Raw genomic sequence first — 14,901 nt, 5'->3', positions numbered from 1 at the left:
TTTGGCTTTGCTACAGTGGGCAAAAAGGCTGAGGTCAGAAAAAGGTATTCAAACAAAAGGCCATCCGATGGCAAGGTTACATCATGTATATTTGTGTGTGCAAACGAGACTCATAGATTACCGGACAAAAGGGATCATTTAACAAAATTCCCTCGAGCTGAAACTAGAATTGGTTGTCAAGTTCACATGACTATTAAAATGGACAGAAATGAGGGCAATTATAGTCTCTGATTTGGTACTGGAACACAATCACAAACAGGAGTCTGAAGATTACAGTGCTATTGATAGCTTCACTCAACTGTTGACGGTAATCTTGATCAAATAGTTAGTTTACAAATCTATAGATGATAATCAAGCAAAAAAAATATTAATTGTTTATTTAATTTTCAGGGACCAATCACAAATGATCTTTTTACTGGAGATTTTGTGTCCTGGTGAAGTAATTCTATTGCTGGCAATCTTATACTCTGAGTTGATCTGTCAAGTATCTTTTGCCTTTTGGCAAGCAAGCAGGATATATATGCTTAGCTTTCTATTGCTCTTAAATTGACAGAACCCAGTTCTTCTTACAAAGTGGCAGCATTTAGCCTTCTCTCAAACTGGCAGCACTTAGTGATGTATATGTGTTCAGCTTTTTTTTGCCATTTTGCAAGCAAACATCCTGGGACAAAATATATATTTAATGTTCAGCCATCATGTTCACTGCAACAAATTGACAGCACCTTGTTCTTCTCTCAATTTGTTAGGATATACTGAATTAAACTCAAAAGATTGACAACAAGGCTGTGTTTAGTTTACAACTTTTTTCTTCAAACTCCAAACTTTTCCGTCACATGAAATATTTAGACACCTCCATGGAGCATTAAATGTGGAAAAAAAACCAATTGCACAATTTGCATGTAAATTGCGAGACGAATCTTTTAAGCCTAATTACGCCATGATTAGCCATAAGTGCTACAGTAACCCATATTTGCTAATGACGGATTAATTAGGCTCAAAAGATTCATCTCGCAGTTTACAGACGGAATATGTAATTTGTTTTGTTATTAGTCTATGTTTAATACTTCAAATGTGTGTCCGTATACGTCAAAAGAAATTTCGGCACCGACCTAAACACGGCCCAATACGATCTTCTCATTCTCAAACTGACACAATAATCAGTCTCAAATTGAAAAAGAAAAACTCATTCATCACATTCAGTATCGAGTCATACTCTCAATTCACATCAATTGAAAATCACAATTCATGTCCATCGTCAGTCTCAATCGTGGCTTCTCAAGCTGCTACTGTTGCCCTCCACTACAAGGCCTCCAAACCGGAGCAGCAGACCACCTGTGCCGCGGAGGAGACATCCATGCGATGGAGAGAGATGGGGTGGAGGCCGGCGGAGGAGGGGTCTTCTTCAGGGACGTCGTCGACGCAGATCACCTGCGCCGGTGGAAGCCGACGTTGTCGACGCAGAGCTCAACCTCCATACTGGGGCAGCAGAACTCCCACGCAGAGGACACATGGGAGAGGAATGGCGAGGAGGGCGGCGTCGGAGTGGTCTTCTTCAGGACCAACTCCACTTGCGCTAGCGCCGGCCGAGGCGACGACTAGCGGCGAGCGGTGGTCAGCTATGGAGGCGGAGCGTTGTTTATCCCCTGCACTTGCTCCAAACAGGGGGTGCGGGGACGTGGTGGCGACGAGGATGGACGTGAGGTGGTGCGGCGACTCGATGCACCGGTCCTGCCCGGCTCGGCATTTGGCCAAGCAGGTGGCGGGCGGCGTGCTGGCTGGCCTTGGGCCAGGCCAGGCGCAGTGGGGCAGCGTGTCGCTGCGGCCCAGGAAGGAAGGAGGTGGGAAGCTGGGCCGGCCTAGAGAGGGAGGACAACAGGACCTGGGGTTGGCTGGCCTAAATAAGGAAAAAGTGCACCCAAGGTCCCTCAACTTGTCAACGAAATACAAAATCGTCCGCAAAACGAATTAGATCCCTCGGGGGTGGTTTTGATCCCGGTTTTATCTGACGTGGCAGCTGAGTCAGCGTAGGACCCATGTGGGCCCCACATGTCAGACTATCTATATCAGCCTCCTCTCCCTTCCTCCTCTCTTCCTCTCTCCTACACACCCAGACGAGTCGTCGGCTCTGTCGACGGCGGCGGCGGTAGCGCGTCTGCCCAGGAGCGGCTCCGTCGGCAGCGACGACTGTAGCGCGTCGGCAGCAGCGGGGGTAGCGCGTCCGCGCGTCGGCGGCTGCGGCGGTGGCGGTAGCACGTCTGCCCAGGAGCGGCTTCGTCAGCGGCGACGGCGGATGTAGCGCGTCGGTGCGTCTTCGTCGTCATTGCCGCCGCCGCCGTCGGCGACAACCTCCTGGAGCCGGTACCGTCATCGCGGGCACCATCGAAGGAGCGGCGCGAGCGGATGAGGACAGCGGCGGCGAAAAATCCAGCATGCAAAGTAATTAAGATCGATCGACAACCACATATTTACAACAGCCACCACGCACATCATCTCTTCATCATGCATAAATATACGCCCGCATGCGGAGTAATTAAGATCGATCGATCGATCGAATTAACAAGGACAATGGAGACCACCGGCGGAGGAGGATCTCCCAAGGAGGCGGTGGTGCCGTCCGCTGCCTCCGGCGACACCACACTCGGCCGCCACCTGGCGCACCGCCTCGTGCAGGACTGCAGGTGGGCATCAGCGACGTCTTCGCCGTGCCCGGGGACTTGAACCTCACGCTTCTCAACCACCTCATTTCACCGAGCCCGGCCTCTACATCGTCGGCTGCTGCAACGAGCTCAACGCTGGCTAGCTACGCCGCCGACGGCTACGCGCGGGCCCGTGGCGTGGGCGCCTGCGCCGTCACCTTCACCGTCCGCGGCCAGCTGCTGCACGGCTGCCGTCACCGCAGCCATCGGTTCTGGAATCAGGTGATGGGCGACGAAGCGCGGAAGCAGGCACCGCCTTTAGGAATCAGGAGCGCGCGGGCGCGGCTCCGTCGTTGCTGTCGATGGTAGCTCGTCGGAGCGGCTCCGTCGTTGTCGGCGGCGGTAGCGCGTCTCCATCGTCGCCGCCGTCGCCATCATCGGAGACGACAGCCTTCTGGGACCGGCACGGTTGAAGCGCGTGGGCGTGAGCTCGAGGCCGCGTTTTCCAGGAGCCACCGCCGCGCTCCTCCCCCGCCGGGCCTGCCGTGCCCACTGCATCGGTAACGCACTCCCCTTCTCCCGCGTCGTCGTCGCCGAGCAACGGCTCGCTTGCTCCGTCGGACAAGAGGAGAAAAGTGAGAGAGAGACGAGGAAGGGAGAGGATGGGGAAGAGAGAGGAGGCTAACATGGATAGCCTGACATGTGGGACCCACGTGGGTCCCATGCTGACTTCGCCGCCACGTTAGATATAACCGGGATCAAGGCCACCGAGGATCTAAAGCGAACGGTTTTGTTAGTTGAGGGACGCACGGTATCTGGTTTTGTGATTGGGGGATGATTTTGTATCTCGATGACAAGTTGAGGGACCTTGAGTGTACTTTTTCCTCTAAATAAGGAAGAAACCGTGTTGGGCTGATAAAGAAAGGAATGGCCCAAATGTAATAGATTCTTTTCCTATTTTCCTTATATTTGTATAAATGGACATTTGTTTGAATTTGTAATTGGACTTTTGAATCGTAATTTGGCATTTGGATGTGTGCGAGATATTGTGGTATTCCGAGAAGTGATGATGGATAGACTGTGCTGTTGAATAGAGGTTTAGGAACGACGCTCGAAATACAAATCCACCTGAAGTCTTAGGTTTGGAAGTAAGGGACTATTTCAATGAGTTTTGTATACAATGGAATTTAGAGGAAAGGTATCTGAGGAAAGGGAATTCGAATAAACGGAATCGGGTTAGAATCAATTTGCTATTCAAAGGATTCACACGAATAACATGGTAGTGTACTAATAAGGGTGGGTGACGGGAACTTGTTTAACATAAACACAACACGAATAAAGGAATAGACGGGAAAGGAGAGGACAAAGTGTGACACCTCGAAAAAAGGTAAGAAAAACATATGTTGGTTTGGTTCTTGGTTTTGAGTTGCATTAAAAATAATGATGTTTGGCATAAATTCTTTGGCAGAAAAAAATACCTTTAGAAGTGAGCCAAGCCAACCTGGGCCAAAGCCCACCAACCCAATCTCTCCTACCCCACCTAAACCCCTAGAGGAGGGAGACCGAACCCGTCTCCCTGGCCGGCCTCCAACGGCGCCCCCTCCTCCCCTCCTCCTGTGTTCGCATCTCTCTCCCCTCTACAATAAATTGCTCTTCCTAGATCTCTACCTTCATAGCTTGGATCAAGAAGCGAAGTGGAAAAACGGAACGAGAAGGAGGAGAGGAGTAGAAGGAGGGGTTAGATCATAGTCTCCCCTATTGTCTTCTCACAAGTTCTTTAAAGAAACCCTAGGTGAGGCTCTTCCCCTTGCTGTAGCAGTTGTTTTAGCATGGCTTTAGTGCTTTAATTCGTGGTTAGGGAAGGTTAGAGAAGGAGTTTGGTTTGTTGCGGTTAGGTTTGTTGCAGTTCTGCATGTGGGCAGATTTGCAGTGCTTCAGTTTTCGATGTTTCGGGTCTCTAAATGTTCTTTTCTGAAAAAGTGTATAACTAGTAAGTTGTAGGTAATATTTAGATCTATTTTCTGACCAAAGGGCGTGATTTTATCTCAAGTGGTTTAGGTGATATGAATTTTTGATAACTATTGTTATTATGTCATAATCTAGATAGTAGTAGATTGAACTGTTTTTGGAAGGGTTAAACAGAGGAATCAGTCAGGCCGCCTATATACAAAGTCATAGATTTTTTCTCCGAGCTTTCCATATTGATAAAATACACTTTGATCGGATGAGTAGAACTCTAGATATAGTTTTTTTTGTGTGCCCTCTGAAATTCTGGACAGATTCTAAAGCCTGCTTTCAAGCGCAAATTAGACCATTTAAATGGCAGAATAAAAATATGCTTTCTATATAAAAGTTGTAGGTATTGTTCTGTAGATTTTCAAAATGTATATATTTTCAGTCATAGCCTTTTTATATTTCAAGATATAAAGGTTTGAAGCAGCAATATTGTTTATAGTGCAGTAGGTTCACCTTTTTCATTGTTTTATATGCATGTTTGAATGTGTTTACTGAGGTTTTGTTTGTGATTAGGTGGTGGTTCTTCAGATCGTGCATGATACCAACCCTTCATTAGAGGCAAGTGCATGACGAACTAATTGTGCGATTCATGGATTGTTTGCTCTATTTATTTATTTCCGTTATATTTTTATGTGATATGTGATTGCTTATGTTCAGATTGTTGTTCATGCCATTTAGATTTCAAATTTATATTATGTTAACGATGTTATTCTTGTTTCAATATTCCGGATTTTGGTTCTGGTTAAATAATTCAAGTTCTATGCTTGCAATGGATGTGCAATATGGTTCCAATTTTGGTTCTTTGTTTCCGGTTTCAATAATTCATGTTGCATGCGAGTTATGGATGTGCTATCTGATTTCTATTCATGTTCCTATGGGTAAGCGCTGATCACGCTGATCACGCTTACTCGGCTTTGCCGGCAAATACTGGGATGTATTCACTATTGTCCGGGATGGAAACTACTATTTCAATTCATGCCTGCCCGGGATGGGAACTACTATTTTCTTCGACTTTGGTGTTTGAAAATGTGTTTCTTATTAAAGAAAGAAAGCTTTCTGTTCATGCTTTATTGCCAATGATGTGTATATGTGTTTTCTAGTTCCATATTGTACTTGCTGAGTATTTTTATACTCACTCTTATGTTTTATTTGGTTTTAGGTACACATTGAGATCGGCATGCATGGGCAGGAATGTAATACCCTTATATATGCACATCTATCTGCACACTATCAAACTATTTTGCTTAGGTCCATAATTATACTTAAACTATATAATGTTTTGGTCTTGTAATAAACTTTTAGATATCTATTAGTTTCTTTCCATAGATTATATCGATGGGTAGCACTGTAGGAATGAAATTATTATTAGTTTAACCTATAATTTCCTATCATGGATGTCCGTATTTACAGGGGAGACTCTATCAAATTCTTAATGAATTTAGGACTTAGTGGTTTCTGCACCGTAGCGTGTGGCATTTCTAGGTAAGAGAATATCTGGGGTGTTACACAAAGAAAGGATACCTAACGGAGGACATCCTTGGCATAAAAACCTAAACACACTCAAAGAACGACATGTTTCATTAGACGGGCCGAGCTAGGCCCTTCAAGGAGGAAAGCCATATTTTGTCTAAGAAAGACTTTTTAGAATAACCTCTTATGGATTTATTTCGCAAATAGGATTTTTGATAAATACTTTGTTAATAGTTGTCATTTGCTAGATAATTTTTGAAGGGCTTAATCCTTAAAAAGGATTCTTAGAAAATAATCAAAATTAGATTTTTATTGGTGAAATAGTTTCTTAGGGAATTAACCCTTAAGAAGTGTTTTTCTCCAAATATTTAATATTTGGTTTTATTCACAAAACAAAGACATCAAAGGGGTTTTAATTCATAAAAAGGGATTTTTAAGAAGCTGTTTGGTAATTACAAGTATTTTCCTAATTAACATATGTCATAATCATGGTTCTTTCAACAAATAATATTTTGAAACCAAAATATAATTATATTCTCATACGTCTTTTCCTTTTGGTCCATGCACAGCAAGAAAAAGGGAACTAAAATCAAATAAATTCCAACATGAAACGTTTTTTATTATTTGTTGACGGTTGTTATAAATCAATTTTGACCGTCAATACATCCAAAAATAAAAGAGAACTAGAAATGCTTGCATGTATATTTGTTTAGAAATAATCTATTTCCACTTGTACTTGGCAAATTATTTGTATACAGGAGATCTTCACATAAATAAAGGAGAAACGATGGAAAATAACCGTTTAATCAATCATAGCTCGACATGTGGTAGACTTATGGATGAATGGGCCCACAAACCCATTAGAACACCTGCAATTGGGCCCAATCACTAGGCCATTGAGTTTAGGATCCATCAAGCGGAGTACAGGAGAAAAAATGGGCTAGATGGGTTAGCCCAAGGATTCGGTCAAATTGCCACTGGCTTCGTTCATCCTGGTCTTCCACGTGGACGTCCTGGATTGCTTCCCAATGATAGTTGCGGGGTGTTTAGGACATTTCCAACCGTCACAACCAAAATATGGAGGCTATTTAAGGACCTCTCCATCTCCATTTCAACACACACCAAGGAGGATCAAGCAAGAAGCTCTCTCTAGTTTATTTACTTTGTTCTAGTGCTAGTGGAGTAGAATTAGAATAGTTTCTTAGTTCTTCAAGGCTTCTGGAGATTTCGTGTATAGCTCTAGTAGCTCTTCTTTCTCTTGCAAGACTTTACGCAAAAATAAAATATTCTTCTTTATATAGTTTTGGTCTTTTGCTTCATTTATATATGTAGGTCATACTTGTCTCGTAATAATTATGTAGCTACCTTACTGGAGATATGTAATGGTATTGGTTTGGTGTTCATTTATATGATTGCTTTATGTCATATGTAGAGATGTAGAGTAGTATTTAGTAGTGTAAGCGCGATGCTTAGATTATTAGATACCATTAAATTGTGTTATATGTCACGAATCTATAGAGGTAGGCCGCTAATGGTGACAGCTCAGTACGGATATTCCTCCACGTACGTATATAGGGCTAAGAGACTTTCCTACTGTTCCTTCGTATCTATTACCGGTTGGATGGGCATGACGGATTGTCCTAAAGAACTCAGTAATCAGGGGTGGTTTCTCGATATACCAGGAGGGCAAAATTAGGGGGTATTGGCTGCATAATCGTACAATAGCAAGTGTAGACTAAAATAACTATATACTATATATACTATGAGTACATAAATGATGTTTTTCTTATTCTTTCTCCACTTAGTTCAGGCCTTGTTTAGTTGGGCAAAAATTTTGGGTTTGGTTGTCACAATGAATATACGGGCACACATTTGAAGTATTAAACGTAATATAATAGCAAAACAAATTACAGATTCCACCAGGAAAGTCGAGACGAATTTATTAAGTATAATTAATCCGTCATTAGCAAATGTTTAATGTAGCACCACAATGTCAAATCATGGCGCAATTAGGCTTAAAAGATTCGTCTCACAATTTACATGCAAACTGTGTAATTGGTTTTTTATTTTGTCCACATTTACTCTATGCATATGTCCAAACATTCGATGTGATGGGTGAAAAGTTTTTATTTTGGGAAGTAAACAAGGCCTCAGATTATTGCTTTCGTGGAATGATCAACTCCTGCATTAGACTTTGATCTATATAAGTGATACAAATTATTAGCATGATACTCTCTTATCATACCTTCCCTTGAGATTAAATAAATACAATACCTGGATTAATTCTAGGTGAAATGCTACAGCAGTATATCAGTGTGCTTGTGGATTATATCTGTAACCGTAAAGAATACTGAGTAATATTGTGAGCGCCATTGCTGGGAATTATATTTCTAGTAATGTTGTTAAGAAATATCAACATTATTCCAAATTTTGCTTTTGTAAACAAAACTAAAATGTTTAGGGTGTTACACTAATCATGGTTAATTATTTAACTAATTGCCAACTAAACCAAGACTAGGGTGGGTTGTGAGTACATGGTTATGATGGTCGTAATCCTGACATTTAATGACCAGCTCTCGAGATACTATTGTGAAGCATTAATCGTACCAACTACAAGCCAGCGTGGGCAATGACTATACCTTTTGTATAGAATGGTTTACTGCGTTACACCAGACTGTGAAGTGGCGAATAAGTCCATAGGGGTCGCTATGGAGTCCATACCTTGGTCCACTCCTTTAGATTGTGTTATATAGAGGATATTGTCATAGCTCCGTTTCGGGGTACCGTGGTTGTACTGAGGGCATGTCAACATATTGTGGGGCTGTGTCTTGTGGGTACAGCGGTACATCTATGCCCAGAGTAAAACTATTTGAATAGTCGTGCCCAAAGTAAACCATCGCCGCTGCTAGCAGTCGGGTCGTTGTTGGTATATCTTAACGACATTACTAGAAATATAATCCCCAGCAATGGTACAAAAATACTTCTAGTATATTATGGTTACAGAGTTTATCCACAAGCGCATGGATATACCATTGTAGCATTTCACCCGAGAGTATTCCATGGGTATAGTATTTGTTAAATCCCGTGGGAATATTATAATAGAGAGAACCATACTAATAATTTATATGTTACTTGTAATAACCAAAGTCTAGGTAGGGGTTAATATAATCCAAAGGGTAGAGTGACACTAAGCAGAAGCATTAATACTCTCATACATAATTATCTAAGCTAAGTGGAAAGAAAGTAGAAAGAACCTATTCCTATACTTCTAGTATAAATACATATTATACATACATCCTAGTTATATGATTACTTAGCTAATACCCTCTTTCCAATGCCACCTGGTGTTTCGAGAAGCCACCCCTGATTGCCGAGTTTCTTACAACAATCCGTCATGACCATCCAACCGGGGCTAAATACGGAGTAGTACCCTCCCCAGGAAAGTAACTTAGGACTATATACACACACGGAGGAATACCCGTACTAAGTTATCACCATCAGCGGCCCACCTAACTTCCGCAGCATATAACCCAAAATAATGATATCCAGTAATCTAAACACCATGCTTAAATTAACAAATACTACTCTAATATCATCGTCATGACATAGAGTCATCGTATACACGATCATTATACCCACACTATTGCATCTCCCAGATAAGCTAGCATCTTTACCGAGGCTTTTACTTATCACCGGCGGAACATGGCACCTGACACGGGGCTGCATTGGCTTTTCCAAATCTAGCGAAGGGGTAAGTCCTACGTTCCGCAGGCCCTAGCAATTGTATCGGCTACATATTGGTGTTGTTCAAGGCTGCATCGCTTCGATCTCTTGGATCGCTCTGGTTCGGTTGATATACTTGCGTACATATTTATCATATATCTTAGTTAATCTAGTTTTAGCATCTTAATTTGACCGTATCGGCTGAGATTCATTTTAGGGTTTATGCCGGTATCGGCTAAATTATCTTGCTAGATTAGATTAGCTAAGGTATCTACGACCCTAAAAATCAGTCAAGGGCTTGATTGTCTAGATATTGTGTTTATTTTCATACTTAGTGCTACATCAGTACATTCGACCTACTAAGTCGTGTTTAGAACCATGATCTCTAGCCTACTTTTTGATTCCCAATAAGGGTTTCATCGGGGTTTCAGCCAATGAGTTATCTGGATGTTGCATCGGCTTATAAGGATTACATACAAGTTGGATTTAGCTTATAGCAATAAAGGTTTCACTGTTTATCGAATCTTGTGGATTTAATGACATCGGACATCTAGCCGATGTATGCTTTTAACCTTCAGATCAGTGCTTATTATATCATATCATTACTAGCCGATTGCTTTCTACTGGATTACATTGTTCTCTTATTACATTACCATCAGGCAATTGTCTTTATATCATTATTTACAACAAGTGTCAGATTCTACATTAACCATATAGCAGATTGCTCAAAATCCTATTGACATCGGCTGGAACTACTCCATCGGCTTATCAGCCGATCGGCTCTTTCATCCTCTATTTATATATCTTGTCAATTGCGGGATCAAACTGATTGCACGCCCGCACCTCATCATATTTGGACTTGCACTGGAGCTAAGCAGATCTCCTAGGCCGTTCTATTCGTCGACTTAGTTCGCACCAACATAGACCCGGCACCATCGGCCGAGCACAGGTTTCTCATCAACAAAAGGGTTACCTTCTGAGTTTAGGGAGTTTTTGATCATTTGGGCTTTTGGTTCTATTCTTGGCATCACTAAAATGGTTGATATGCTTTTTACTAGCCTTTTTTTTTTGGCATAGCAAATCTCGTAGAGGGAGGTCTAGTGATTTGCTTTTAGGTATTAACCTCCAAAATTTTAACATTGCTTTGATTGATGAGGGTGATTTTTATAATAATTTTCATTTATGCAACAAAGTTGATAAATTTAATTGGGCTTTAGTTTTGGTATATGGGCCGACACATAATGAGTTTAAGGATCAGTTCCTTACTGAATTAGTAAACTTGTGCAGTCATGAAACCTTACCAATTCTTATTGGTGGCCCTTTCTTTTTAATGCTATTATTGATGGGTTGAGTCTTAGGAAGTTAGTAATGTAAGGAATTTTACTTAGGCAAACAATTTAGTGAATCTAACTTATGAGAAACTTGATAGGGTTTTGATGTCGACGGAGTAGGGACATAAATTTCCACTATCCTTGGTGTTTACTCTTAATAGAGATATTTCGGATCATACTCCTTTACTATTAAATACAAATTTCTCTTCATCGGGAAATGCTCAACAAGGTTTTAAGTTTGAATTAGTTTGGCTTTTATGGGATGGTTTTGTTGATATGGTAAAGGAGATTTGGTCTGGTGTTGATGAAGGTAATACTCCTGTGGAGTGTTGGCAAGCAAAAATTCGTTGTTTAAGAAAACATTTAAGAGGTTGGGCTAAGCACACGAGTGATGCTTATAAAAAAGAGAAAAAAGAGTTGTTAAATAAATTGGATTTGCTAGACAAAAAAAAGCAAAAACCATCATTCTGACTCAGGAGGAAATTGATATTAGATGGTTTTAAAGGAATGGATTATCTACTCTTTTGAGAGAAGAGGAAATTCAATGGTATCACATGGTAATACTAAAGATATTTTGGAAGGGGATTCAAATAAGTATTTTTCATTTGGTTGTGAATGGTAAACATAGAAAAACAAGAAGTTTTCAATTAAAAAATGGTGATCAAATAATAAATGGTGATGCAAATTTAAAATCGCATATTACCGCTTATTATAAAGGTTTATTTGGTCCTCCTGATGATTCAGTTCTACAGCTTGATGATTCAGTAGAATGAGGACATAATAAGGCCCCGAGTCCTAACGGATTTCTAGCTGAATTTTACCAAGTTTTTTGGAACGTTATTAAGTTTGATTTATTAGAGCTTTTTAAATAAATTCATTGTGGTACTTTGCCCTTATTTTCTCTTAACTTTGGTATTATCATTCTTTTGCCTAAGTGTGTGGAGGCCATGAAAATTCAACAATATAGGCTTATCTGTTTACTTAATGTCAGTTTTAAGATTTTTAACAAACTTGCTACTAATAGAATTATTGGTGCAGCTCAAAAAGTTATTAGTTTGTCTCAATCTGCTTTTATACCTAGGAGAAAAACTATGGAAGGTATGGTTACTTTGCATGAAACTATTCATGAATTGCATTGTAAAAATAAAAGGGGTGTGATGTTTAAGATTGATTTTGAGAAAACCTATGATAAAATCAAATGGTCTTTTGTACAACAAACACTGAGGATGAAAGGCTTTTCACCTAAATGGTGTCAATGGATAGCTTCTTTTATTCAAGGTGGTCATGTTGGTATTAAAGTAAATTACCAAGTAGGACCTAATTTTAAGACTTATAAAGGGTTAAGGCAAGGTGATCGTTTATCTCCAATTCTCTTCAATATAGTGGCTGATATGCTAGCTTTACTAATTAAGAGTGCTAAAGATGTTAGTTCTATTACTAGGGTAATTCCTCATTTGGTAGATAATGGTTTATCTATTTCGTAATATGCAGATGACACTAATATTTTTTTTGAGCATGATTTACAAGAAGCAAAGAATCTAAAATTGATTTTATCTGTGTTTGAAAAGTTATCTGGCTTAAAAATAAATTTTCACAAAAGTGAATTATTTCGTTTTGGTCAGGCTAAGGATTATTATGAACAATATTCTAATATCTTTGGCTATAAGCTAATTTCTTTTCATTTCAGATACCTTGGCATTCCTATGCATTTTACAAAGCTTTGTAACAAAGATTGGCAAACTATTAAATAAAGAATTGAGAAGAAACTTAGTAGTTGGAAAGGAAAACATATATCAGTTGGGGGAATATTGGTTTTGATTATTTTAGTACTTTCATGTTTATGATTTCTTTTTTTTAGATTCCAAAAGGGGTTCTTCAAAAAATTGATTATTATAGGTCACTGTTCTTTTAACAAGGAGATGACCATAAGAAAAAGTACAGACTCACAAGATTGGATATTATTTGCCAACCCAAAGAACAAGGGGGTTTGTGTGTTCATAATCTGGAAATTAAAAACAAATGTCTCTTGAGTAAATGGTAGTTTAAGTTAATTAATGAACAAGGGATTTGGCAGGACTTATTGAAAAGGAAGTATCTTTCTAATCTTTTTATATGCCAAGTTGATAGGAAACAGGGATATTCTCATTTTTGGTCGGGTCTCATGAAAGTTAAGAATAATTTTTTAAACGTGGGTTCCTAGATTGTGAATAATGGGGAACAAGTTAGATTTTGAGAGGATAAATGGTTAGCTAACTTGGCTTTTAAAGATAAATACCCATCTTTATATGCTATAGTTCGAAGGAGAAACTCTTCTATTGCTACTGTTGTGAGAACTGTTCCACTGAATGTTTCTTTTAGGAGAGCTTTAGTTGGTTAGAATATAGTAAATTGGCATGAATTGTGTGCTTTAATTGTGCATCAGTTGACACAATAGAGTGATTGTTTTAGATGGAATTTTCATCAGAACGGTCAGTTTTTTGTTCGATATTTAATAAACAATGGTTATATTGACAAAAACAAGATTATTTGCAAGCTTAAGTTACCTCTGAAGATTAAGATCTTTTTGTGGTACTTGCATAAATGGGTTGTCTGGGGTTGTCTGAACCATGGATAATCTGGCAAGAAGGAATTGGAATGGTAGTTTAATGTGTTCTTTTTGTATGAAAAATGAGACTATTCATCAGATTTTTTTGAATGTCATTATCCAAAGTTTCTTTGGAGGATGGTACAGCTTTCTTTTGGTCTATACCCTCCTCATAGCATATCTCGTATGTTTGAAAATTGGCTACTGGGGTTGACAAAATATCCAGGAAACTTATACTTATAGTAGCATCTGCTATATGTTGGGTTTTATGGTTGAGTAGAAATGGTGTAGTTTTTAACAATTCACCATCTATGTGATATATATGCAGGTTCTTTTCAGGCCAACTCATTGGCTTCGGTCCTAGGCTCAATTACAAAGGTGTGATGTTGATGGCAAGTTTTTAAAAGTTGCATGTCGTAATCTTAAGACAACAATTATGCAATTTTTTTTGTCAACTTATGATGGAGGTTTACAAATACGATTCAATAATTGTGCACTCTTTATCTGGTGTTGACAAGTTTTCATTTTTAAGTTTGTTTCTGTTTTAATGGCTACACTAGCCTTTATAAGTTTCACTGGTATTCACTCGTGTTGAGTGTTTCATTGTAATAATTGGTTGTAGCTCTCGGAGTAAAGGCTGGGATGGTTTTATTCTATTCCACTACTGGAGAAACCATCTTTGGCGGGTCGGCCAAAATCCACAATAACCCCGGTTTAAGTAAGAACCGGGACTAAAGATATGTCCCGGTTCAAAAGACCAGGGGTACTTTTTGATCTTTAGCCCTAAGTGATGTTACCAACCGGAAATAAAGATCATTTTTAATCCCGATTTAAAACATGCCAGGCGGTGTCAGACTTCTTCACTATCTTTAGTCCCGGTTGGTAACACTAACCGGAATTAAAGATCTATTTTTACTCCTGGTTGTTAGGCCCCGAGCCGCGCGCTACCACCTGGCCGCCTCGTGATCCTTCTCCTCGCAACTTATCTATTCTCCTCTCCTCCCACTCATTCACTCACCCCCATCTCCTCCCCTCTCCTCCTCCGGCCCCCTCCCCTCTCCCCCCCTCCTCCCCTCCCCTGCCCTCCGGCTCCCTTCCGGCAGGCGGTGGCGCCCAGGTGGCATGCGACGGCAGCGGAGCG

Source organism: Oryza sativa, chromosome 1 (assembly GCF_034140825.1).
Source record: "Oryza sativa Japonica Group chromosome 1, ASM3414082v1".
NCBI classification, from domain to species: domain Eukaryota; kingdom Viridiplantae; phylum Streptophyta; class Magnoliopsida; order Poales; family Poaceae; genus Oryza; species Oryza sativa.
The sequence above is the reverse complement of the archived record's forward strand: the minus strand, read 5'-3'. Positions refer to the sequence as shown.